The sequence below is a fragment of the Amblyomma maculatum genome, chromosome 2 (genome assembly GCF_055883805.1).
Source record: "Amblyomma maculatum isolate TAMU_Amacu chromosome 2, ASM5588380v1, whole genome shotgun sequence".
NCBI lineage: Eukaryota > Metazoa > Arthropoda > Arachnida > Ixodida > Ixodidae > Amblyomma > Amblyomma maculatum.
This window is the reverse complement of record NC_139345.1, coordinates 99,031,481-99,056,110: the sequence shown is the minus strand read 5'-3', so window position 1 is coordinate 99,056,110 and position 24,630 is coordinate 99,031,481. Positions and strand designations below refer to the sequence as shown.

Here is a 24,630-nt window from a genome sequence, read left to right as displayed (position 1 = left end):
ACGTCCCCACTGAAGCAGCCTGCGGTTGGCAGCACGCGAGGTGTGATCAGAATTAGAGAAGGCCTCACGATGGACTATATCATGGCACATCTGCGCTGCGAGACAGCTGAAATCACAGACATACGCATGCTCGGCAAGACAAATTTGCTACTTCTGACCTTCGCATCAGACGCATTACCTTCTCGGCTAGTATTCGACTACGAGATTACACGAATCCGTGAATACCGCCCGCGCCCAGTCGCATGTTATAACTGTCACCGCATCGGCCATGTAGCCAAATACTGCTCGTTTCCCGCCGTTTGTCGGGATTGCGGTAAGAACCCGCACCCTGAGGACCCCGGCTGCAAGCAGTTTCCTCATTGCGTAGCCTGCGGCGCTTCCACGCATATCGCCCTGAGTGCCCAGTGCCCGGCTCGAGCTTATGCAAAGCCTGTTGACAAATCGGCACCTAAGGAGTCGGATGATCCGAATACGCATCAGGTGACATCCTCACATACTGTCTCCAAACATGTATCATATGCTGAAAAGACCTCTTCTCCAGGTTTAGCCGAGGTCATTGAGAGCCTCAGAGCAGAAATATCTGAACTACGCCAGGAAAATCAGCGTCTCCGGGAGATGATAACTAAGGACAAGATAACAATGGACACCCGAACTCGTTCCCAGACTCCGCAACGCAGCCGCTCACAGAAGGACCGCAAAAGCCGTTCGCTTACCCGCCGGCCGCAACCGGTCACAGCGTCTGATTCCGCCTATACCCACATGCTCGGGCTAATCCGACAGGAACGCGCGCAAGAGACACAGAAGCTGGAAGAAACTCTGCGAAAGGAAGTTAATGCAACTCTTACTGCTGCCCTCACTTCCATGCAGAGCCATCTGCAGACTATGTTTGAGAAGTTCCAACGTACCACACTCACAGACGATAGTAAGCGCCGTAAATCTGTGCCCCTTTCATGAGCACTATGGCTCATGGGATTCAATGGAACTGCAGAAGCTTCAATCAGAACGGTCCTACCCTTCGTACATTTGTGCCTCAGCGCCGTCCTCTTTTCATACTTCTTCAAGAAACGCGCGGTCCTTGTAAAATTCCTGGTTACTGCACTTACCAAACACCTACTATCCAACATAAAAACGGCCGTTCAGAGGGACAGGCGGCCGTCTTAATCCGAAACGATTGTCCTTCCACTCAGCTCTCGCTTCAATCCCTTTGCTCTTCCACTCGTGAGATTGTTGCAGTAAAAATCTTCCCCCCTGGCCAAAAACCTTTCGTCGTAGCATCGGCCTATTTCCGGCCAGGTAACGTCATGGCAGAACCCTGTTCCTGGCTCCCTGACCTTGAAAACGCAGCACACCCTTATCCTATTCTTATTGGCGGAGATTTCAACGCACATCACGCAGCCTGGAGCTCATCTCAGCCTAACCAACGTGGTAAACACCTATATGACGCCCTTGATCAAACTCTTCTTACCCTGTGCAACGAACCTAACGTGCCGACCCGTATCGGTCTCCATCCCTCTCAAGCAGACACTACACTGGACCTTACATTCTCATCACCGCGTCTTCTTCGGCGCTGGGAAGTCCTTTCTAATTCTTGGGGTAGTGATAACTTGCCCATCTTGCTCACTCTCAATCGTAAATGTCTTCGCGTTCGGACAACACGTTCGTTTTTCAACTGGGACAAGCTTCGTGCTAATACTACGACCCCCTTCTCGGATATTGACTCCTTTCTGTCTGTACTCCGAGATGCCCGCACTCAAGCTCTCGAATATATCCCCTGTGACGATTCCACAGTTGGCATGGATGCTCACCTGGCTAACCTTTGGCGTCGCGCAGATCACCTCACGCAACGTTTTCGGACACGCGGAAAACGTCACAAAGATATCGTGCTTCTTCGACGACAATACAAGCTTATCCGGGCATACCAGCTTCACCTGCAAAGTGAGGCTTGGCACTCTACATGCGACCGTCTTGGACAAGTACCGGGCCTATCACAACTTTGGCGCATCTTTCGTGGCCTAAATGGCAAGGCACGCGGGGCACCACCTCTCGCCGATCTCCTTCTCAATGGCAACCCGGCTGATGTTGAAGATGAAGTTATACGCACCTTTTTCCCACATGCCAGCCTAATGCCTCCACCAGCAGTTTCCATTTTCCCAGTCGGAAACCCTGATCCAGACCTGGATCGCCCATTCTCAAAGGGAGAACTGCAAGCAGCCCTCGGAAGAGGCCGAGCTCGCGCCACACCCGGGCACGACCGAGTTGGCAGGAGCTTAGCAATCTCGACTCGGCAGCCCAGGATGCCCTTCTCGACATCATTAATTCTTATTGGGAGACCGGAACGGTACCGGATAACCTCAAGCTTTCTCTTATTCTTCCTATCCCTAAACCTGGCAAAAACCCTCGACTTCCTAGTAATTTGCGTCCAATTGCACTGACTTCACATCTCTGTAAACTCATCGAGCGCCTGCTGCATACCCGGATTAGTCACTACATTGAATACGTCAGTCCTGGATTTCATCCAGCTCAAGCCGGCTTCCGCCCTAACCTTGGAACGCACGACTGCCTTTGGCTTTTGCGAAGAGTTCTGAATAGAGCTCATCGTAAAACGCTACCTGACTATCTCCTGGCTGTCGATATACACAAAGCTTTTGACAATGTTCGCCATGAGGTTATCCTGGAGGAACTCGCCAAACGCTTTCCTAGTAATCGTGCCCAAATCTGGATCCGCAATTTTTTGACATCTAGACCCATTCAGCTACATGGCAAAGCTCCGGGATGGGTGCCCAAAACCTATTACTTGGATAGGGGTGTACCTCAGGGCTCTATTCTCGGACCCATATTGTTCAACTTGGCCATGACACGCGTCGCCGAGAATCTGGAAATCAGCACAAGCGCAAGATTCGCTATATATGCCGATGATATTACCGTCTGGACTGAGGCAGCGGATTACGTAGACAAATATTCTATGGAGACTGAACTTCAGGCGGCCCTTCTTTGTCTTGAAGATACACTAACCAAAATTGGCCTCGAACTCGCACCACATAAAACAGAATTGATTAGTATCGACGGAAAACATAAAACCAACCCCAGTATGCAGATCCATCTTCACATCGGAGGCAATACCATCACCTCCTCAAATGGGCAAATCCGCATTCTTGGCCTGCCCATATCAAGCTGCAACAGCCCCCAGAAATGGGTTCGTCAGTTACAACGCCTTTGGCCAGCACTGCTACATACTATTCGTCGCCTGTCCAACCGGCACGGCGGTGCGCGGCAGCATGCCTGCCGTGCGATGGCCAGAGCAGCGGCGGTCGGAAAAATCCTCTATGGTACACCGGTCCTCCAACTGTCGAAGACTGACTTCGCTAAGGTCGAACGCCTTCATCGCGCTACACTACGCACTATTACCGGTCTACCTAAGCACACTCCTATAGCCGAACTTGAGCGTTTGGCCGCTCTTCCACCGCTCACTACCATCGTTACCGAGTCACAGACGCGTCATCGAATACGTCTAGAGAACACTGTCCAGGGGCGTCGCCTGCTGGCCTGGGATGAACAGCGTAACGACAAAACACCAGCCCTATATGCATCACTTCCCCCTTGGGAGATGCCAGTAGTCACACGCGTCCATCGCCGACCTATAAACCGCGATTTTGTCATTCCCCGGGAGCTCCTAGCTGCCCATCACCGACAAGAGCGAATCCCCTATACGACTGACATATACACCGACGCATCCATTACAAGCGAATTCGCATCTATGGCCTGGGTATGCGATGACAACCCTTCCCTTTCAGGCGCTTATGCCTGCCATCTACCTCAGGGTACCCCTCTTCACGCTGAACTCCTCGCGATTTGGGGAGCCTTGTCAGGAGTGCCTTGCACCGGAACTGGGTCACTACGTATTCTTACTGATTCCTTTGAAGCTTACAAGGAAATCGCTACTCCGGGTTCACAAGATGCAACAGCTACGGCTATACAGCGCCTCCTTAAACGCCACCAACGCGCGACCACAACTGTCGCTATTCACTGGACCCCAGGTCACTCGGACGAATCAGGGGGCAATGCGGCGGCACACGCCGCGGCTGCCTTGGCAGGTGGGATGTCCACATTTACTTCCCCACCCCCCTTGCTTCATCCTTATTCGACCTTGGGCGGGCAACTCACCCCTTCTCTTGCCCTTATGCACTATACTCGGACCAGTCTTCGTAGCCTCAGTCAGCATCGCATGCAGGTGGCCACACCAGACCCACCTTTTACGAGAACTCACCTCACCCGAAGTCAAGAAGTCTTTTTGAATAAGCTCATCGCCCATGCGGCTTACACGCCACGTATTATGGCCCGCTGGCGTCAGTATAAAGAGAAAATGATTACGTGCCCCCACTGTACGACTCTAACCTGCGGCGGAATATCTCATTTACTTTGGGAATGCCCTGCTTTTTCTACTGGACGCCCCGAGATCGAACCCTACCGCCTGAACTACCGTTCCCTTCTAGAAACTGATGCAAACACACAGATGATATTTGCCAAGTATGGCTCGCTTAGTGGCCTGGTTAGAGCAATGTGATTCGAGTGACGACCTAAATAAACAATGAAGATTATGTCTACTCCCCTTTATCCCCATCCATGGCCATGAGCCTTCCCATTCAATAAAGGACATTCAATCAATCATTCAATCAGCAACGGCGATGGCGATATGGTCGTACCCTTTCGAACGGGCGATCACCCAGTGGGATCTGACCAGCAAAAAAAAAAAAAAAAAAAAAAGCACTTGAGAATTCACCAGAGTTGCCCGGAAGGAATTGACAACAGCCACGTTAATTCCGCTTTTTTATTATATTTGAAAAATTTCCCAGAACCCTTCTTGTCAATTATGCGAATAAAGTGACTGACAGGAACGAGAGGCCAACTCCTTATGTGCACAAGCAGTGCAGGAAGATTTCGAGACTGAATTTTCTAGCCGCAGGTCGCATTTTGATGAATATGCAGCACAATGTGTAACTTTGAAGGACCATTATTTTATATGCCGCTCTTTTCCTTGATTAAAAGTTCTTTATGTATTAAAAAGTTTACATCTGCCATACATATGCGTCAGTCGTGAGGCTATACATATAAAACTGATATATGCCATGAATTTTCGCCGATCCTCTTTTGCTCTGAACGAAAACGGTAGCGGTTGACAAAAGCTCCACCCACAGTTTGCCATGCACTCGTGTCAGGTCGCCCCTACATCTACTTACAGCTTTCAAAGGCACACTGCATAGCCTGGTATTTATTTTGGTACAAAATTTAAGGCCAAAGTGTTGAGGTAAGTACCCGAACCTTCATTTGACCGTGCGCGGCCGCCCTGCCCAGGCGAAAATCCTAACTGGTCTGAGGTAAGTACCTGAACCTTCATTTGACCGTGCGCGGCCGCCCTGCCCAGGCGAAAATCCTAACTGGTCTAAGGAACAAATTTTCAGTTGGTTCTATACCTGGATAACAATGGATCTCATTATTAGAGCGCCAGTGCCAAATAACCCAAACCATACTTCTTAGCAAACTTTATTTGCAGTTGCAAAAAAAATAAACCTTGAGAGGAAGGAGGAACTGGTTAAGTCCACTAGGAGCTCCTAGGTACGGCACACCTGGAATGCAAGATCAGTTGTTAGCACAGAAGTGCTGAGAGCAATAACAAGATACATGTTCAGGGCAATCAGAAAACATATATGATGCAATCACAGCAATCAGTTGTCCCTATCAACAAATGTCATCCCTTTGAAATACAGAGAGGAAACTTAAAAACTGCCAACATACCTACAATTCAGACCCTAGTTCATGAAGTGTACCTAGGAAGAAGAAAAAAAAAAGGGAATCACTAAACAATCTTAAAAAGTCTAAAAGGATAGCACATTACATCCACACTGCGATATCAGAATAAAAGGTTTCTCTTCAAAGCTCGTCAGCATAGCAAATACTCTTTTATAAAAACATCATACAGGACAGAACAGCTAAACAGGCTAACATGATGAACATACCAGGTTTTCCAGCACTCCACACCATGCTGCAGTCTAATAGAAGAAAAAAAAAAAAAAGTAGGGCAGAAGTTAACAAAGTGCACACAAACAAACAAACTTCAGGGGTGGAATAAGTGTCAGAGATCTTGGTGAGGTCATCACAATTATAGGTATTGGAGGGTAATCATCACAGAGAGCAGAAAATAAAACAGCAGAATGACTGGTGCTATTACCTCTCATGGTAGGTACAGCCAGAAGCAGGAAACACCTGCAATTAAACCAAGATACACCTGTTAAATACAAGATAACAGCAGACCAATATCTCAAGAACATGCACTCCTCAATTACTATTTTTGAACATTAGTCCTCTAGGGAGGAACTGAAAAAATTTCAGAATAAGCCTAAGTAATCAAGCCTTAACACATGTTCATGCTGTATATATATATATATATATATATCTAGAGTAAAGCACTCTTGCATACTCTAGAAATGCACATTCCAAAGTAGGGCATCTCACTTGGGAAAATCATTACTGCCATTTTTGCTCTGTTCACTAGCAAGAACTGTGCACACTCATTTTATTAGACATGACAGAGCGACATGCATGAAAAGCTTTTCTAAACCTCCCAAGACAGGTACCGTGCACACTCTGCATGTGTGTGCTGGTTACCGAACTTGACATCCTGAAGACATCTCGAAGCTCTGCCTTCCTTTTTTGCAGTTATGTACAGACATTCAAGCCCTTAAGTAAGCATTCAATGACACTATTCAGCTGATAAGGCTTTAAAATAAATGCGACAGTTACAGCTGCAGTTATTTTTGGTCACACATTTTTTTCATGTGCTTTATGCTGAAAGCTTCAGAAGCTGCATAGCCATGGCCTAGCATAGGCAACAATTTTACAAATCTCCATAGCTCAACAAAAGAATCCTCACACAAAACCTAAACAAGATTTGTGCTTTTAAATGCGCTCTCCTAAGAAATAAACTTCCCAAAGCAACTCTGGCTGAGCCACCACAATGGAAGGCTGCAAATTTGAACCATATTGGGTTCTTTCAACATGCGCTTGGTATTTGCACAACACACTGGAGCTTTAATAAAAAGCGGCTGTCACGACAGATCAAACCAGTGTCCTTGAGATCAAATGCAAGTGCTTGAGCACTGTACTCTTCATTTGAATTTGCAGATTTATGTGCTACCACAGTTATACTTTCCGGCATTCCTGTCTAAAATAGATTTAGAAATCCACACACGTAACCATCCAAACTAAGCGTATGCTCGACAGCTAAAGTTAATGTAGGTGCAGTAACAAACCACAGCGCATTAGTGACCAGAAAGGCAAAAATGACCTCAAAGAAAAACCCTGAATACAGAAATTCTACATGGTTGATGAAATTTTTTTTGGTAACTAGTTTCTTGATAACCTTTTAATTTCAGTGCAGCAAACCCCACTCATCAAAAATATCAAAGCAACTCTGGTTGTGAGATGCTCTGAAAATTTCGACCACCCGGGGTTTTGTAACATGCACAGAGATCGCGCACGGCACGCTGGCGCCTTGCTTTTCGCCGCCATCCAGTGCTTGCGTGGGGTGCACGACAGTCCAGCAATATGGCAGCGCCCAGGGAGCCCAAAATGCAAAGATTATGTTCACTGCAAATGCATAAGCTGGCTAGGTGAAAAAGTATATATTATATATAAAATATAGCCAAGCTCATGTTAAGGGCCAGAATCAGCTGTCCAAGGTACCTGCATAGCAAGTTGATGTTATACACAAGCAGGACTAACAAGTCTAATGTTACCCCAACAAGCAATCAGTAAACTTTATTTCTACATTTCATTTCAGAAGAAGCAAATACTACAAGATGCATCATTTTTACAGCATGACTTTTCAAAGCCAAACTTTCTTACCTACTGTCATGACGTTCACACTGGTGCTGCTGCTAGATGAGAACAGCAGAAAGCTGGAATGAATAAAACAAGCATTAGCACATGCCATAATACAGTGTACTCCCAAGAAAAGCCTATGGCAGTCAGATAGGAGCGAAAGGGTCGTCAAAGAATATCTGCTGAACTATGCTATCATCACATCCTTGGATTAGAACAGATAACAAAAACACACACACACCTTGACATCGTCCATATGGTGTCAGATAGAGCAAAGCTCATGATGAGGGCCAGAATCAGCTTTCCAAGGCACCTGCATAGCAAGCTAATGTTATACACAAGCAGGACTAATGAGTCAAATGTCACTATAACGAGCAATCAGAGAATTGTTTCTCTACATTTCATTTCAGCAGTAGCAAATACAAGATGCATCATTTACACAGCGTGAATTTTTTAAAAGCCAAACCTTACCTACTGCCATGAAGTTCACACCGGTGCTGCTGCTAGATGAGAACAGAAAGCTGGAATGAATGAAACAAGCATTAGCACATAGCATAACACACTGCACCTCAAGAAAAGCCTATGGCAGTCAGATAGGGGCGAAATGTTTTTCGTCAAAGATTATCTGCTGAACTATGCTATCATCACATCCTTGGATTAGAACATAACAAAAACACGCACACACACCTTGACATCGTCCATATGGTGTCAGATAGAGCAAAGCTCATGATGAGGGCCAGAATCAGCTGTCCAAGGCACCTGCATAGCAAGCCGATGTTATACACAAGCAGGACTAATGAGTCAAATGTCACTATAACGAGCAATCAGAGAATTGTTTCTCTACATTTCATTTCAGCAGTAGCAAATACAAGATGCATCATTTACACAGCGTGAATTTTTTAAAAGCCAAACCTTACCTACTGCCATGAAGTTCACACCGGTGCTGCTGCTAGATGAGAACAGAAAGCTGGAATGAATGAAACAAACATTAGCACATAGCATAACACACTGCACCTCAAGAAAAGCCTATGGCAGTCATATAGGGGCGAAATGTTTTTCGTCAAAGATTATCTGCTGAACTATGCTATTATCACATGCTTGGATTCGAATTTAAGAAAAAAAAAACCATAACATGGCCCATATGGTGCCAATAAGTAACCTGTGCAGCCATCTGTGTTGTATGCTGTACGCCAGCACACTGTAAATGATATGTACTTTAGAAAAGAAAGTGGTACTGTGCATGAAATTAAACAACACAAAGATCAGATGTCATGTCAACTGTCCTCACAAACAATCATCATTTCAATTTTCTTTTGCATGCAGGTGGAATACTGGCTCAAAAGAATGAAAGCAATTGAAACAAAGAACAAAATCGTAGTTACGGCAAAAATTGTGAAACAAAGGTAGACTGAAATTACACACACACAAATTGCACTGAAAATAGGCATTAAGAATTTAATTACCTGCAATTGTGGCATTGTCACATAAACCCTGGTTGGCCAGCAGAACTGTAAATGAGACAGTAATGACTCAGCAGGGCTAGCAACTGCACATGTCGAATTTTTGTATGAAAAAACATGGGTGATCAGATGTCAACTGTCCTCACGCGTAATCGGATAGAGAGTTCAATCTTTCCATCATTTAAGCGGTAACCGCATGTGGCGACAATCCCTGGCGATCCGTCGCGTAACGCCAACGCCTCCCGTTGTCGTTGGTGCACACCGCACGGAGAATGCACGGAGCGAAGGGACTCGGCGACAGAAGCGCGTTTTCAGCGCTATGTTACCGCCGCCTCGTCGTTCGGTCAGGGGGAGCACAGTTAGGCTATATTCAATTTCTAACACTAAACAGCATGAAGTACGATAAAAGACTAATGAAATTTTTCGTAACGCATCGAGTTAAAAAAAATGAAAGCGGCAATGCTTTTGCGGCTCTCGGCGCGGCGTCGCCTCATGCGGTTAGCGCTTTACATTGTGTGCAGGCAAGAGCCACACGAAAATTCCAGGCGAGAACCATGGATAAACAAAATAAACTTACAGACTTTCAGCCAGCATCATGATGCCGCTGAGGGCACGGGATAGCCTGGAACAAGAAAGGTTTGCTAAAGCTTACAGCGACGAGAAAATATTTATCTACAATTTTACACGCAGTCAGAAAAAGGTTGCTTTCAATCACTGCAATCAGTGAGATTCCCGCATATGTCATCAAGGAATTGTTCAAGCTACTACAGAGGGTGAAAAGATACCGTGATGAGCCTGCTGGGCCAGAGGCGTTGAAATGGGCACCATGAGGCGATGGACATAGAGCCAGGCATCCCGCAGTTGTTCCTCACGGGAGCGACTGAAAAAGAAAATACGCTGGGTAAGAAATCGAAAGGGGGGGGGGGGGGGGGGGGGGGGAAATGTGCACACTAAAATTGTGAGAGCATCAGTTAGAGCTAATACATTCCATCATCAGTATGGCTCAGGAACGTAATGCTGTCATCACGCAGCCCTCTGCACCACGGCACACAATACACCGGCTCAATCTCGCTCAGCCCAATCCGCTGCAATCGATCACACTGCTCAAAAAATCTGCAAACAATTTATGATCGACCCCACCTCAACGTTCTCCCCAACAGCTCTGCGCAACGATTAATTGACTAAGCATTCAGCTTAGTAAATTACTCCCAACACGTGGCACGGCGATCAAAGTAATCAAGATCACTAATGGGAGCCAGCAATGTTTTTTACGCTAATGATACTTCTATTAAGGAATAAATACACTGGCTAAATAACGCACGCTACGTCTCCAAAACTCAATAGCAAAAGCAAAGCTCACCAATTCTTTGATGAGCGGCAGGTCACTCATACATCCGCGAACCCACGCAGCAGCGCTGTAAATGAGGAATTTCTTTGCCGCACCGGCCATTTTAAAGGCAGCTTGAGCTTGGCTTGGATTGACTTAAACACTTACATTTTTTGCTATGGCGCCGTCTGCTGCGACCCGGTTGCAGCAGCGGCATGCTTCCTGCAACCGGGTTGCAGGAGCAAAATGCTTGCTGCAACCCATGACGTCTTATCCGGTTTAAGAAAAACGTCACATCCGGCTATTGTTTTGTGGGTTTTGTGTTGCTTTTAGTAGCAAAATGGCTGGTCGTCGTCTTTCATGGTGGGAGGCGTGAGAGCTGTGTCGCCGTGTCAGCCGTGTGCTCTCGTGTTGTACGGTACGTAAGCAATTTTTTCTATTCTTAAGATACTTCAGTATGCATGTATTGAGTCATTGCCCACTGTCTAGAGTTCTACATTTAGTTTTCAACGTCCGTGCGCCCGAATGTTCTGTTGACCATTGAGCCTGCCTGGCCGGCAGTGGGCCCGAACGCCCCAAAGGTGTATTATCGAAGGTTTCAATCGAAAGCTCAACGCAGTTCGACACTAAGGAACATGCGGTTAAATACCGTTTATTAGGCCAACCGCACGAAAATCTCAGTCATGTAAAGCACGCCTGACTATCAGTCTTGCGTGCGCTTGAAAAGGGCGGGAAACTTTGGTAAACTTTCCGCACCTGTCTGGGTGAATAGTTAATGATTGTAACGTCTCTGAGCTGATAGAGGGACTTTAGGAGGTACTAGGACATGACAAAACAACGCGTAGAAGCAGGAAAGGCGAGGATCACACAGGCCTGTGTGGGAAGCTTTTGTTTCGATGCACCACGACGTACTAACCATTTGTGCGACATACTATCATTTTGTGTGGCCCTCGTTGCTATGACGCGGTGTAATGATTTCATACCTCATTTTATGACTGCGCACGGTCAAATGTATCCAGGGCCGCTTTCTGATTACGGCGAGGTAAGCGATTTCGCCTTGTGCTTAAAGTGCATCAACATGTACTTGTTTTAAATTCAATTTGTTTTGTGTGTGTGAAGATCGCTTATAAGCTGACGTCTAATATTTGGTACGCAGGGACCTTCCTGGTATGTGTTTTGGAGTCTAGCATGTACTTGCTGGTTGCTGAGGCTGAACAAATGGGTCTATGAAAGGCGGAGACAGCATATGCTCAAACGCCACAAGGTGAGCCCTGTACTTAATTTCAAAACAATTGCTGTGCCACCGCGACTGGTCATTTGTTTTACATGGGGAACATGCTTGGGCACAGGTCCCCAGTTTGCATAGAGTGCATGAATGAATCAAACAAGCAAGCATTCCTGCAGCTGCAGTGTCCAGCTTGTAGTTTGCAGCCTTTCTTTCCGAGTTGCAATTAATGCATTGCAAACAGTGTGCAATGTAACAGTTGATTCAGACTACGAAAACCAGACTAGCTCCAAAAACAAACAAATGTTTGCGCAAGATGGAAGATTAAACCACGCTATATTGTCTTCTCAATTCGCTGTGAAAAACTGGCAAAGCTGCCTTCTTTAACGAATGATATTCCTGCACAGGTTGGTTTCTTCTGCCTTCGCTCGTACCGAGTGGTGTTGGTGACCACCGCTGCGTCCGTAGCTCAGCAACACATTGCGGTGCGGAGATGAGGACTTCCCTTCTCGACTGCACACATTTATTTACACTTGTTTACAAACTATTTACAATAACGTCGTCAGATGTGATATCACAACATAGAGGGCTAACTGCAACTGGGTGCACGATCGGAGGTCAGAGGCTAGCAGAATCAGACCTTGGCCTTCTGCTACACTTTAGGCCGGAGTCCCTTGAGACCTCCGTCAGCCTAGCCTCCCTCCTCGAACAAACCGTCTGCCCTCGTCTGAGCCCTACCGTCCTCCGAGCCCAACTGTCCCAACGCTCCTTCCTTAGTGCTCAAAATTCGAGTCTAGTCCGTTAACCAATCAACGACTAGTCACTCTGTGGCCAATAACATGCAGTCCTTCAAAATGGGCTGGCCATTCGCTGTGCCACATATACCCCTCTCCTATGCATGTGAAGTAATGCAAACACAAAGCATGCACTACGCGGCGAGTGGTTGCGCACACAAACACATACATCTGCGATTTCTCCCTCTCCAAAATCCTCCCACGCAAGAGGTGCCAAGCAGTCGCAAAGACAAACGGCGTCGACGGTTACACTTCCGAAAACACACACATAAACACACACATGCAAACCTCAGGCCCAAACATTCCGATCCCTGCCCTTGGTTGGTTGCGCACGGGCGGCGGATTCAAAGGGACGTACAGGCGTCTTCCCATGAAGACATGTCAACAGCGCGTTCTCCCCAGGCCCGTGTTACACCGCATTTCGGGATTTATGGCCTCCGCGCCCTCTCCACTCGAACCGGGAGACACAGCAGTTAGCGCCGAACCCACAACCACTGCGCTTATGCTGTGCCTTCCACTTGCACTGCTCTGCCTCCGTCGCGGGACGGACAGAGCCGGCAGCGTCGCCCGCTGCCGTGTGTTCTGGGCTCACTTCCGAGAAGCGGTCGCCTGCGTGACCGTCATAAATCAGCCCGCGTCAAGCTGCCCCTTGACCTTGGCCGCCCCTTCGGAATCTCCTTCTGGGCGAAGCCCGCAAACTTAACTGACGCCGCAAGATTGCCAGTCAGTTCTCAACTTGCATCGGTGCGCATTTTGTTTTTCTCGCTGACGCCCCCGCTCCACGCCTTTCTTCGATCATGGTATATTCTAAGTTGTAATGTAATGTAATGTGGAAAAAAGTGCATTGTTCACCGCTGCAATACAGGCTACATATTCTGCAATGAAAAATGTCAGCTTTCTTCGGTGCGAAAAGATGTCGAACGACTTCAGCTATGGTGGCCGGCATGCCAAGAAAGGGCCGAGCTGTACTGCCACTGTTTGTGAGGGGCACTTTGAGCCCAGGTTTGTGTCCAAAACATGGACGACAGAGTTAAATGGGCATATGCTGCAAAGCGTTGCTAACAAAGGAAGCGGTCCCCACTATATTCTCTGCCTGCCTTGCCTACCTTTCAGACATCGAAAAGTAGAAAGCGAACCACTGAAAGGCAGCCCCAGGAACCGAAAAAATAGATCGTCAAACCTTATGTAGAAGCGTCAGGTGAAGGTAGCACGCGCTTCACACGACACTGCGTGGGCATGGACAGGCCCAAAAGCTGGGTGCGGCTCAACCCACGGGCCGTCTGGGCCGACACATGAAAATTTTTGCTGGACTCGGGGTGGGCTTAAACGTACGGGTCTGGGCCGGATTCGGGCTTGTACACAGAGGGCCGATGTCCTTTATAGTCACTTTGTTGGAGTAAAATACACATTCGCGGCGTCGCTGCAGCGAAATGGATGAAATGACCATGATACGCTCCGAGAAAGAAGTTTAGTCTTCTTAGCTTATTTATTTACTTATTACGGCACCGCGGTGGCTTAGTCATTAAAGCTCTCGAGTACTGAGCTGGGATACCCTAGTCTGATCCTAATTGGGAGACGGCATTTTGGTCGAAGCTGAAAGCATGGCAGGCATATACTTGATGATGGCAGCTTCATTGAAGAATCCCAGGTGGCCGAAGTGATCCGGACGCCTCTGCTACGGCGTCCTCACACTTTGAGCCGGTTTAGGACCATTGCTCCAGAGACACAGCCCTTTTGTTGTTTTTTTGGCATCATGTACACTTTTTTTTTTCTCCACATGAGAAAATTCAAAACCAAATGTGGGTATGGTTTTCATTTTAATCTGTTGATTGGAACGTCTCATAACTGAAATAGCCGCAAAGGCTTGATAGAGTTTAGAAATCTCCTTTACGATGAAATAAGATAAATCTTTAATGAGCAATTTTTAAATAATCAATCAGTGTCGTAAACAATTAGGCGCGCGCCGGCCACATTGAACGATACAAACAAATATATAAAATTACTCCCCTCGGTGACTAAAGAGCAGCAGTCAGACACCGCTCTTGCGTGTTTTAAAGCGTAAAATGCCATGTGCGGGTTACGCTGGTGTGGTGCAGCGGGGAGTTTGCCTAATAAATTAGAGTAGCGCCAGATGAGGCTGTTTCAGCTATCAGCGAGCACAGGCAGTCTGGTCTGCGATAAGGCGCTTTCACATATGGTCAGTTTTATATACCACTGGAGGCTAGGAACTGGAAACCTCATACAAACCACTGGGAAAGGCCAACATTCGAACGCTTGGTGAGGTGCTATCTTTTTCAAGGTTGGTGTTCAACACTCATGACGCCTCAGCCACAGATACAGTCTTGCTGCCGCAGCGGCGCCATCTTTCTCGACAGTGGAAATTGAGGGCGGGGGGGGGGGGGGGGGGGGGAACCTTCTACATGCAGAATCAGTGAAGAGCATTGCAGCCAGAACACGTGCCGGCCCTGGCAGCGGTGCTGTTGTGAGCTATGATATAACAGCACCTCTCGCACACCACAGGGTGGGCACGCCGCCTGAGCTTCTTGTCTTTTGTCTACCGCCGTCGCCTCCAGTTCACAGATAAATTAAATCGAGAAGAACATTGGCTTTCTCTTTCTTTGACGGAGGTGGTACCTACGCTTGACGAACGGCAGTTTTGGCATGGCGTGCTACTTACGCACGCTATTGGCTACTTTGCGTTTCCTCGAGATTTTAATCAGTTATATTTTGCTGCACACGGTGTCTAAATATTAAAGCATCCTCGCAAGAAGTCCTATGACAATTTTTTTTTTCATTCTAATTGAATGCGATTTCACGAATTGAAATCATGGCCAAACTGGTTGCTTTTAAAGGGGACATGGCTCTTCAAGCTACTTTTCCTACGTTTTTCAACAAATTTGATAAAACCTGGTATTCTGATTGGGCAGCTGGAAAAATGGTTACATGTTTGAAATCAGTGCAAGAAACTGAATCAGAATTCCAGGTTTTATCAAATTTGGTCAAAAATTGGAAAATAATTTTAAGAGCCATGTCCCCCCTTAAGCAGAAGCGAAATGCAATACAGCTGACATATTTCGTGGTGTGTTTGGAGACTGTAAACAGCCTAAACTAATACATTCTTTTTCAGCGAATTTCTAACAGTTTAGAGTTGTCGTGGGAAGACTAAAGAGTCACACTGGCTGTACTGCCCGAATCCGTGAGTCTCACTGCCTGTCGGAGGTTGGGCACACTACAAGCAGTGGCGCGCCGCGCCGGCGCTGCTCGTTCATACACAACCCTTCAGACACCACACTCCACATCATGTTCTACTTGGCACTTGCTGTATTTTATTTTAAACCAGCCAAAAAACGAGACAGGGAATAGAAGCTAACGAGATGAGGCTGGCTTCTCTGTGTCTAGTCTTTTGGCTGGCTTAAAATTAATGATTACCAACTCGCCCAGTTGTTAACCTTGTTGCTGTATTTACAGGGCATTCCCACGTCTGTTGCTGCGGTTTAGTTGAGCACTTGTGAACGCTGTCTATGTTGGGATACATGCAACATAAATAGCTTGAAAGTAAAAGATTGCACAGCCATCATTGTAGCTAGTAGTTTGTAAAGCATGGGATGCATAATGTGCAGGTCGCGGTCCTCAACGGTGGCATGTTCCTTGTTTTTGTTTTTCTAGTTTGCAATGAGTTATTTTTCATTTGACAGTAGATACACTACTAATTACCGTTCATCACCAATGCAGATTTTTTTTTTCTTAGTTAATTATATGCTTCCTCAATTTCATTCTGTTGGTTTGCATACCTGTGTCGTAACAGAGCCTTTATATATTTTTCCTTTTCTGCTAAATAGAAGAGCATGAGCCTCTCATAGCCTGTGTTGCTTTGGGACGTTAAATCCCATGAGCCAGACCAGCATGAGCCTCGTTTCTGGCAGTCGTAGATCTATTTCATTGAACCTCTTTGTTAATAATAAGCTCGTCAAACATACGTCAGACAAAAACATTCAGTATTATGGGTGTGACACCATGAAGGTGTCAATCATTAGAAATGTCACAAGTGTTGGGCAGGCATGCAGGGCCCATCATTAACGTGTTAAAATTAAGCTCGGGTGCCGCTCAAGCGAAAACGTGAGAAGCTACTGACAGAAGGCCATGGAGTAGGGCATCTGAAGGGGGAAAGGGCTACCCTTGAGTGCAGTCTATCCGCACTGAAGGGATTACTGACCAGTGCCTTGGAAATTTTATCAGAACAGGCATGGATAAAAAAAATTATATGCACACGATAGGGAGTGGAAATGTGCTGCTTATTGATGTGAACTCCGAACTAGTCCAGTGGTGCTTGAGCACATCATAGTGGTATAGTCCACATTTCTCAGGCTGAAATAGTCATGTTTTTAGTCGAACTTATCGTTCGGGCATCAAGTATGGAAACAAGCATTGCATTTTCTGCTAGTTTGTTCCAAATTGTTTCTAAGGTCATTTGTGTTATTTTAAATATCTGTACATGTTTTGGCTGTTAGTCTTGCATTTTCAGCAATGCATTGATCCTTGAATAAAAAGGAATCAAATAGGTTATTTTGGTATGTCAGGTATAAAATATTCAGCTAATAAAATCATTTGACTTTAGAAACGTGCTCCAAAACAATTTGAATGCTTCAAAACTTCAGTTTTATAGCTTCAAAGTGCTCAAGCCTGCTTCTACCTCTCCAAGTTGGTTTGTGGTTCAGGTCATTATTGACAGTTCTGCATGACTGAATTGATGTCTTGAGTTTGGAGTTTTGGGGAGGGTTGCATCCATTGGGAAGAGTGAAAAATGCTGGCTGAAGATAAGGAACGCAGCATTATGAAAATTCCGATTGCTATTGGGCAACCATCTCATGGATGATGGCACTTGAAAGCGTTTTGACTGGAGGTACTCGCACTGCTTGGGCTAGGCGAGTGCAGTACTTCATCTTACAGGAGCATATGCACCTAATCTTGGTCGCATTTTGCTTGTTAACGACATGCAAGACAGTACTCTGTACAGATCACCTGATTTTTATCTTCAACCGCTAAATAATTTATAATTGATTTTTTGTCTTATCTGTTTCAGGGTGTCTATACTCCATTAACACACTGAATGTTAGTAGTGCTGCTACTGCACTTAGTCAAGTGTTGGTCTCAGTTTGCAATACTTTCAGCTGCTTTGAGAAGTAAGATGCTCATGGACAGCCTCCTTAACAACATGAGCTGGTGTATTTGTGATGAGGACTGTATATCAAAGACAGCCAGAGGTTTTATGATGCTGGCATTGTAGCAACTGTTGTGGTGCTGCAGTTCAGTGAGGGATTTGGCCATCTTATGGTTGTTGCCTGTTTGCTGTGGCCACCCTCAAAGTAAATAGCTATGATCCTGTCACATAGCTTGAGAACTTCTTGTTACTTGTATGGAAACTACTGTTTGGCACAAAATGACTTGTGGCTGCTTCATGTGCGAGCGACTACATTTGGGTGGAACAGTTCCTCATTCTTTTTCACAGCCCATAGGAAGGATTTCGCAAGTTTAGAAAATGAAAAGTCTACAGCTGAATTAGTAGTCGCGATTCTGGAATCATGCTGTGTAGTCGACAAACGCTACAATTCGAGAGCAACGCATGTCGTCTAATGAACAGTGCAAGTGAAACTTCTTGGATGCAGCAGCAAATGAAAATGTGCACACATGGTTTTCAAGATGTCTCAACGTTTATTTATATGCTTCACAACCTACCAAAGTCCGCACGCTTGCGTTATACCATAGCACAATCACCGGTCTGTTCTGATGTCTGCGGCCAGTGTTGATAACTTCATATCAATTCTTTACCACCCGCGGTGTCCATTTCTGCTGTGCATGTGCACTGCAGTGATACATTGTCGCACGCATGCAGAGAGCACTAGTACTGGCCTTACTTAGGGTAACCTTTTTGCTGTTTTGGCTTTTCTCATTCTTGAGCTATGCTACATGGTGCACGCTTTTCTTTTGGTCTGGTTCCTTTGACGAGTCATGAATTCAGCATTTGTGCTTTTTCTTTTTGAGGGTGTAGTGACCATATGCAAATCCACTATTAGAATATATGAGCTGCTGCATAGTCTGCAGGCCTTTTATCTTTTTATTTAAATTTAGTACGTCTCTGAATTTCTCTGAGTGTTTTGTTATTGTTCTGAGCTTGCATACTTTTGTTTTTTCTCCCCATGACAGCCGATCCTGCACGTGACTGATGCTAGTCGAGAGATCACAACAGCTGCCCACCTTTCAAAGCATGGCATTCCCTGGTCCAAGTTGACTGCTCCCTGTGCTACTGGCTCAACAGTGTACTCACAAGTCTGCACTTCACTTACACACGTTGGCCATAGCTTCTGTGTCAAAATAAAGTATTCCTACCTATGTGCCTTTTCATTCATTAATAACGCACATGATTGGAGTAATAAACACTCCAGTGCCAAAACACCATGTTGACACACACATTTATGTTTAGACTGCCTGCATTACTTCCCTTTTGTAGCCTACCTAGAAAGGTAGGTATTTTACTGTATGTGTCATAGAGCCACATGTATTTCTGTTATTCCTTTTGAGACAGGAAATAATCTGCAAAACCAGTGAAGTAAGAAAAGTTCACAGATATATTTCGTAGACAATATTTAGAGGTAAGCCCAATGAAGATGCTTGGAACTGCAGACGGGGCCTGGTGATGGAAAGGCAAAGTGGGCGGTGTTTGTTGAATTGCAGAAGAGTGGTTTAATTCAATATTTAGCTAATGAGCAGCAACTTAATTGCAATGTCCTTGTCTGTGGGATACTTAAACCCATACTGTCACCTCATGTAATGCTCAAACATTTGGCAGTGCTAATCACTTTACTAAAATATTGTAATCTTGGCCCTTCAAAGTGAATTGTGTTCAATAGCGAGGTGACATGCTTGTAGCAATGAGATTCTAACCTTGGATACCCTCTCAATACGCTATTGCTGTGCCTCTATGCTACTGGGATGGTGAGGCAGCATACTAAAAGGGCATAAACAAAAGCGTGTGCAGTAATTCTTACCATGTAACAATAGTCGAAGCCCTCACCTAATTTAATGTGATTGCATTAAAAGGTCATATTTACCAAAAAAGGCATTTTGAGCGACAAGGATGACTGGCAGATGGTATGACCGGATGGATTGGTCTGGGTGATGTGGGGACCATGGTATGGTCCAGCTGCCTACTCGAGCAGCTCTTTTGGCATGAGAAAAACTCATTGCCTTTCAGAATCCCAAGTCAGATGTGTGAGTTGCGAGTTCATTCACATCATGTGATAATTAGTAAACTTACAAATTGGTATGTGTGATAAAAGCGCAAACTAAGATGGTGAGTCAACAAGTAGCCAACTAAATGTACAGGGATGAGGATACAGGAGTCGTAAATGCTGTGGCATGTTTTCCTTAACAGCGGTGCAGAAGTGCCCCCGAAATATTTGTTGCATTTGCTCAATTTAGGTGTATTTCAGTTTCTGGTATAACCTTTCCCACACCTTTAACCTTTAGGCACAGTAATTGTAAGTAAAATCAGCAGTTAAAAAAATAGCATTGTCAATATGAAAGCGTTCCAAAAGATTGAGAAATAGTATTAAGGTACGTATAGCAGCAAAAGTTGCAACACTGTACCATCAGCATGCATGTGTGATCCCAGCCATTTTTGGAACCATAAATGCAGTATTAACTTCAGTAGTTTATCAATTCAGTTTCGGACTATCCTCATGTTTGACAAGATTTTAATGATGAAACCTTCAGCTTAATGCCTCTAGTAGCCTGAGTATTCTGAAGCATAGCATTGTTGCCTTACTTAATTGCTTGGTACACTTTCCAATTTTGCAGTGAGAAATTTCTTAGCCTAAAAAAGTGAAACATTTGGCAGTACTCTGTCAGGGACAAAGCAAGCTTTTGGAAAAGGAAAATAGAGTAGATGTCTCTGAGTGGACACCCCATGTGCACTGTGAATGAAACTAATGAGCAAAAAAAAAAGCATATGCTTTCAAGCAAAGTATTGCAATGCTTAATATTACATAGAATTCCTCCTGGCACACATAGATTTCATATTTCAAGCTGCCAGTTTCCATCATGCAAGGACGACATCTGCTAGTTTCTATACAGCACCTTCGTGCTTTCGCACTGGCAAGCCACGTTTTGCGAGAGGGTACCTTTCTAAGTGGACTCAGCTAGGCTTAACCTGATTTCCATGAAATATATATGGAAGGGTGCTTAAACCAGATGCTATCAGGCTTTACGTATACCTGCAGGTAAGAGCCCTGCCAACTACTATTTTTAATAAAGAAAATTTGATATATCTAGTCGTCACTTAGAGTTTGTCATACATACTCCCTCAAGCACAATTAACAGTGTTCTGATCGAGCTGCTTGATTGATACTAAAAAGGAAAATGCAGCGCTGACACCAGACATGAACGGGCCACTGCTCAATTAAAACGCCTGGAGAGAGTGCAACGTAAGCCAACTTCATCCCTTTCACTTCTTCCTTGTCGACTGCGACGTAAAATATCGGCAGCACTTGTGCAGTGCTCACCTCTACAGACCGAGCCTGCTATGCATCTGGTCATCGACTGGAAGCTGTCGGCCGGCGCATCGTCGCCGTCGATTCTCCCAGCGACGCCACGCCCTCCGCGGCACGAATTCAAACCCTCTTTCCAGTAATGGACATCAATTTTCGCTGATTATTGTACTAAGCAGGTAAGCCCAGCTCTACTAATTGAGCACATAATTAAAATATTTTATCGAGTTCAGTTTACAGCGCAGCCCTATGGCAGTCGCGTAACCAGCGAAGCGAATAAAGAGCACATCAGAGGAAGAAAGTTCGGCGATGCACTCTGATGCATGTCTTACGCATTGGATTTGTTAGAGACGACCATGGAATAATTTAAACAACACGGTCATTTGGCTGCTGGATGTACCATTTCTTGTAAATCCGGCCGCGCAAAATATATAGTAAAAAAATTTACTTCTTTTTCCATATTTTATGTTCACAACAAACATATGCATAACCACGCACTGAGATCAAGTGCCACATGAAAATTCGCGCTTCCACTTCAGTTCGAATAATAGCTCTCGAGGTCAAATGTTCGAATGAGTCGCGTTATACATATGCTGTGTATGCGAGGTGGGTACGTGGGGGACGAATTAAACTGCACTGCAAAAGATGGTTTGGTTTGGTTTATGAGGTCCCGAAGCAACTCGATCAGGCTGTGAGATACGCCGTATATATAGTGGAAGGCTCCGAGAATTTCTACCATCTGGCTGGGTTTTTACCGTACCGCGCAGTACACGCAGGCGCTTTGTTAGTATTCGCTCCCATTGAAAAGCAGTCACCCCAGTCAGGATTGAATCCCACACCCTTGGACACAGAAGTCGAGTACGTCAACTGCACCAGCACAGCGGGGGAGGGAGAAGACACTGTTGCGTTGTTGGGTGCTTGGTTTTGCCCGCGGCTGCTACGTTTTTGTGGCACGGCCATGCAGTCCCGTTCCACCTAGCTTCCACTGGGACATCGCAATTCAATCTCGACTTCCTATAAAATCGCAACCATGCAATTCCTGCCACGAAGTCGCCTCCTGGTCGAATTAGCATGGCTTACCCTGCTCGAGTCGCCAGACAGTTCGTTTATACACGCTGGCCAACAAAGACGTACGGGATCTGTTGGCTCTTAAATGATCACAACGGTGCACTGCAATGCCGATCGACGCCACGTACACGCTTACGGGCGGCATGCAATTCGTTGCAGCCTCCGCTGCTGCGGGTGCGAGTCGTGAAAAAAGAAACTATGCCGGGACTGCGGGCATTGCAGAATTAACATGCAGTTTCACGTGTTGGTTTGGCTGGAGGCTTTTAATTGTGCCCGTGTATGCGGTGCGATAACAATTAATTAAGCAGGCGCTGGTATATAACTGACAATACTTTTTAACTAGTCATGCGCCCTAGCGCCTCATTTACTAACAGCTATAGGTTTGCTGAGGTCGCAGTTATAATATCTATATCAGTCTTTTAAATTTTGGAACCACCATTATCGTCCCCGCTTTTAGCTCACGAATTTAGGCCGAGTATGGCAGAAAACAAAACCTCTCGGTCGAGGATAATTTAGTACGCGCGGCATATATATGTACGGGTGTACGTTGTACGATCGCTTCGCTAGCCATTCCTCCCGGGCGCTCCCGAACATTATGAAAGGAGTGACAGCCGCGGCGGTGCGTGGCGCGTATTCAGCATGCATGACTAGCGTGGCGATTTTCGCTCACCCGCTGTATAGTTTCGGTTTCGCCTGTGTACGGCCGGAACTACCCGAGCAGGTAGCGTAGATGGCAGCGTACTGCTCCGAAGTTGTCACTTGCTCCTTCTTAGCGCACAGGAGGGACGGCAAGCTTCGAGAGCAAGGTATACCCGCACATATGAAACGGGCTCATAAGAGAGCCAGGTCGAAAAAATAGAGAAGGTTATGGCCAGGTACGCGCTCGATCATCACAGTGGTTTCAATTTAGCCCGCGCATAAAAATTTCTTGCGTTAAATACGCCAACAGAATTATGTTTTGGGAAAGTTTACACTGATATAGATACTGACAAGGGCGTCGACATGACCCCCTGCATGGTGCCAACAGATTCTTATTCACTGAAATTGCATTGTCAGAACACTTAGTGACATAATTTGTTCATTCTAGAAGGACAAACTCGTGGAAGTTTAAATTTTGAGTCTTGTGCTATTAAATTAAGGAAAAAAGTATGGGAGATGGAATAAACCCCACCCTTTACAACCCCCTTTACTGATACATTATCACCAGGTTTGATTTGGTTGTTTAATCTGATGCAAAAATTCATAAGAATAGCAATAAATGGACAGCAGAAGACAATTAAGTAGTTCAGTTTGGTAGTTAAAATCTTAAGGGTCACTGTATCAAATGCCTTTTGAAGATTAAGAAAAGGTAGCTAATTTTATTTGAGTTGAACATGCCCATGCTTCTCATTTAGTGAATCAGTATATACAAAGCATTCCTCATCACCTGATGGGCCAGCTCATCAAGACACTTACAGTAATTGCTTAACTGTGGCTGCTTCCTCTTTGTATGAAATAAATAACTTGAATTTGAGGCAAAAATTTCTAAGAAAGGAAAAGGCGCGAGTACTGAGTCATCAAAAGTGCCTTAAAATTGAGATACTCGCTTAAAATCAAGAGACTTAGCTGCAGTATATGCAGCCAAAGAAGAAACAGAAAAAGGCTTTTGAAATGTTAAAACAAGTGATTTTAATAGCACCCCCAAAATTCAGCAAGAGTACTGGGCAATTTTAGAGTGTATGGTTAAAGCAGAATTCATTTTACCCAAATTTAATACTCAACTTGGCTGTTCTGCCAATGCCAAATTTTTCTAAAAAATTGCAACACTTAGAAGCACAAAAAAAGCCTAGTCCTGAAGGCTTTTGCTTTCTTTTCTAGAATGCATTCATACCTTCAGTTAGAAATGTTAAGGTAGAGAAGCACGATCAAACGCGACCATTCAGAGCTTCTTTGGAACTATCCAAAATATAAGTTATGAACTGCAAAATAAAATGACCCACGTTTAAGGTCTAATTGTGTTTTTTAAGTTTCGCTTTCAGCTATGCTGGTCCCTGTAGACCTTTCCGCAACTCTTTAAACTGTACTTGAAGACCTAGTAGAAGTAGTAGTAATAAACTTTATTTGGCTACAAAAATGAGTGCCAAAGAGGTTTGCAACTTGTAGAACCAGGGCCATCTGTCACTTCGACATGGAGGACTCCAGCCAGGTACACCAATTAAAAGGAGGAGAGTCAAGATAAATGGGGGACTGAATGGCAATGGTGCAAAGGAAAAGCAGTGTTCTAGGTTAATGCAAATGAGAGATATAGTTGGGACAAGATGCTTTAGGTGGAAATGGTAAAGAAAGAAATGCACTGGGA

General features: G+C 45.3%; 2 long non-coding RNA genes and 1 other non-coding gene across 3 annotated transcripts; 1 reads left to right on the top strand and 2 right to left on the bottom strand.

Moving 5' to 3' along the window:
• Nucleotides 1–5,525: 5,525 nt before the first annotated feature.
• On the bottom strand, nucleotides 5,526–10,797 carry LOC146199368 (uncharacterized). The gene is made up of 13 exons (XR_014705068.1): nucleotides 10,696–10,797; nucleotides 10,121–10,215; nucleotides 9,913–9,957; nucleotides 9,339–9,383; nucleotides 8,793–8,842; nucleotides 8,563–8,634; nucleotides 8,347–8,396; nucleotides 8,117–8,188; nucleotides 7,900–7,952; nucleotides 6,224–6,258; nucleotides 6,012–6,044; nucleotides 5,791–5,822; nucleotides 5,526–5,621 (listed from the first exon to the last, which is right to left on the bottom strand). It is a non-coding gene; the product is annotated as an uncharacterized LOC146199368 (long non-coding RNA).
• LOC146199369 (small nucleolar RNA snR60/Z15/Z230/Z193/J17) lies at nucleotides 8,457–8,530 on the bottom strand. Its single transcript, XR_014705368.1, has one exon. It is a non-coding gene; the product is annotated as a small nucleolar RNA snR60/Z15/Z230/Z193/J17 (small nucleolar RNA).
• A 78-nt stretch (nucleotides 10,798–10,875) lies between the features above and the next one.
• Nucleotides 10,876–19,068, top strand: LOC146199367 (uncharacterized). Its single transcript, XR_014705067.1, has 3 exons — nucleotides 10,876–11,080; nucleotides 11,819–11,926; nucleotides 18,883–19,068. It is a non-coding gene; the product is annotated as an uncharacterized LOC146199367 (long non-coding RNA).
• Nucleotides 19,069–24,630: the final 5,562 nt, after the last annotated feature.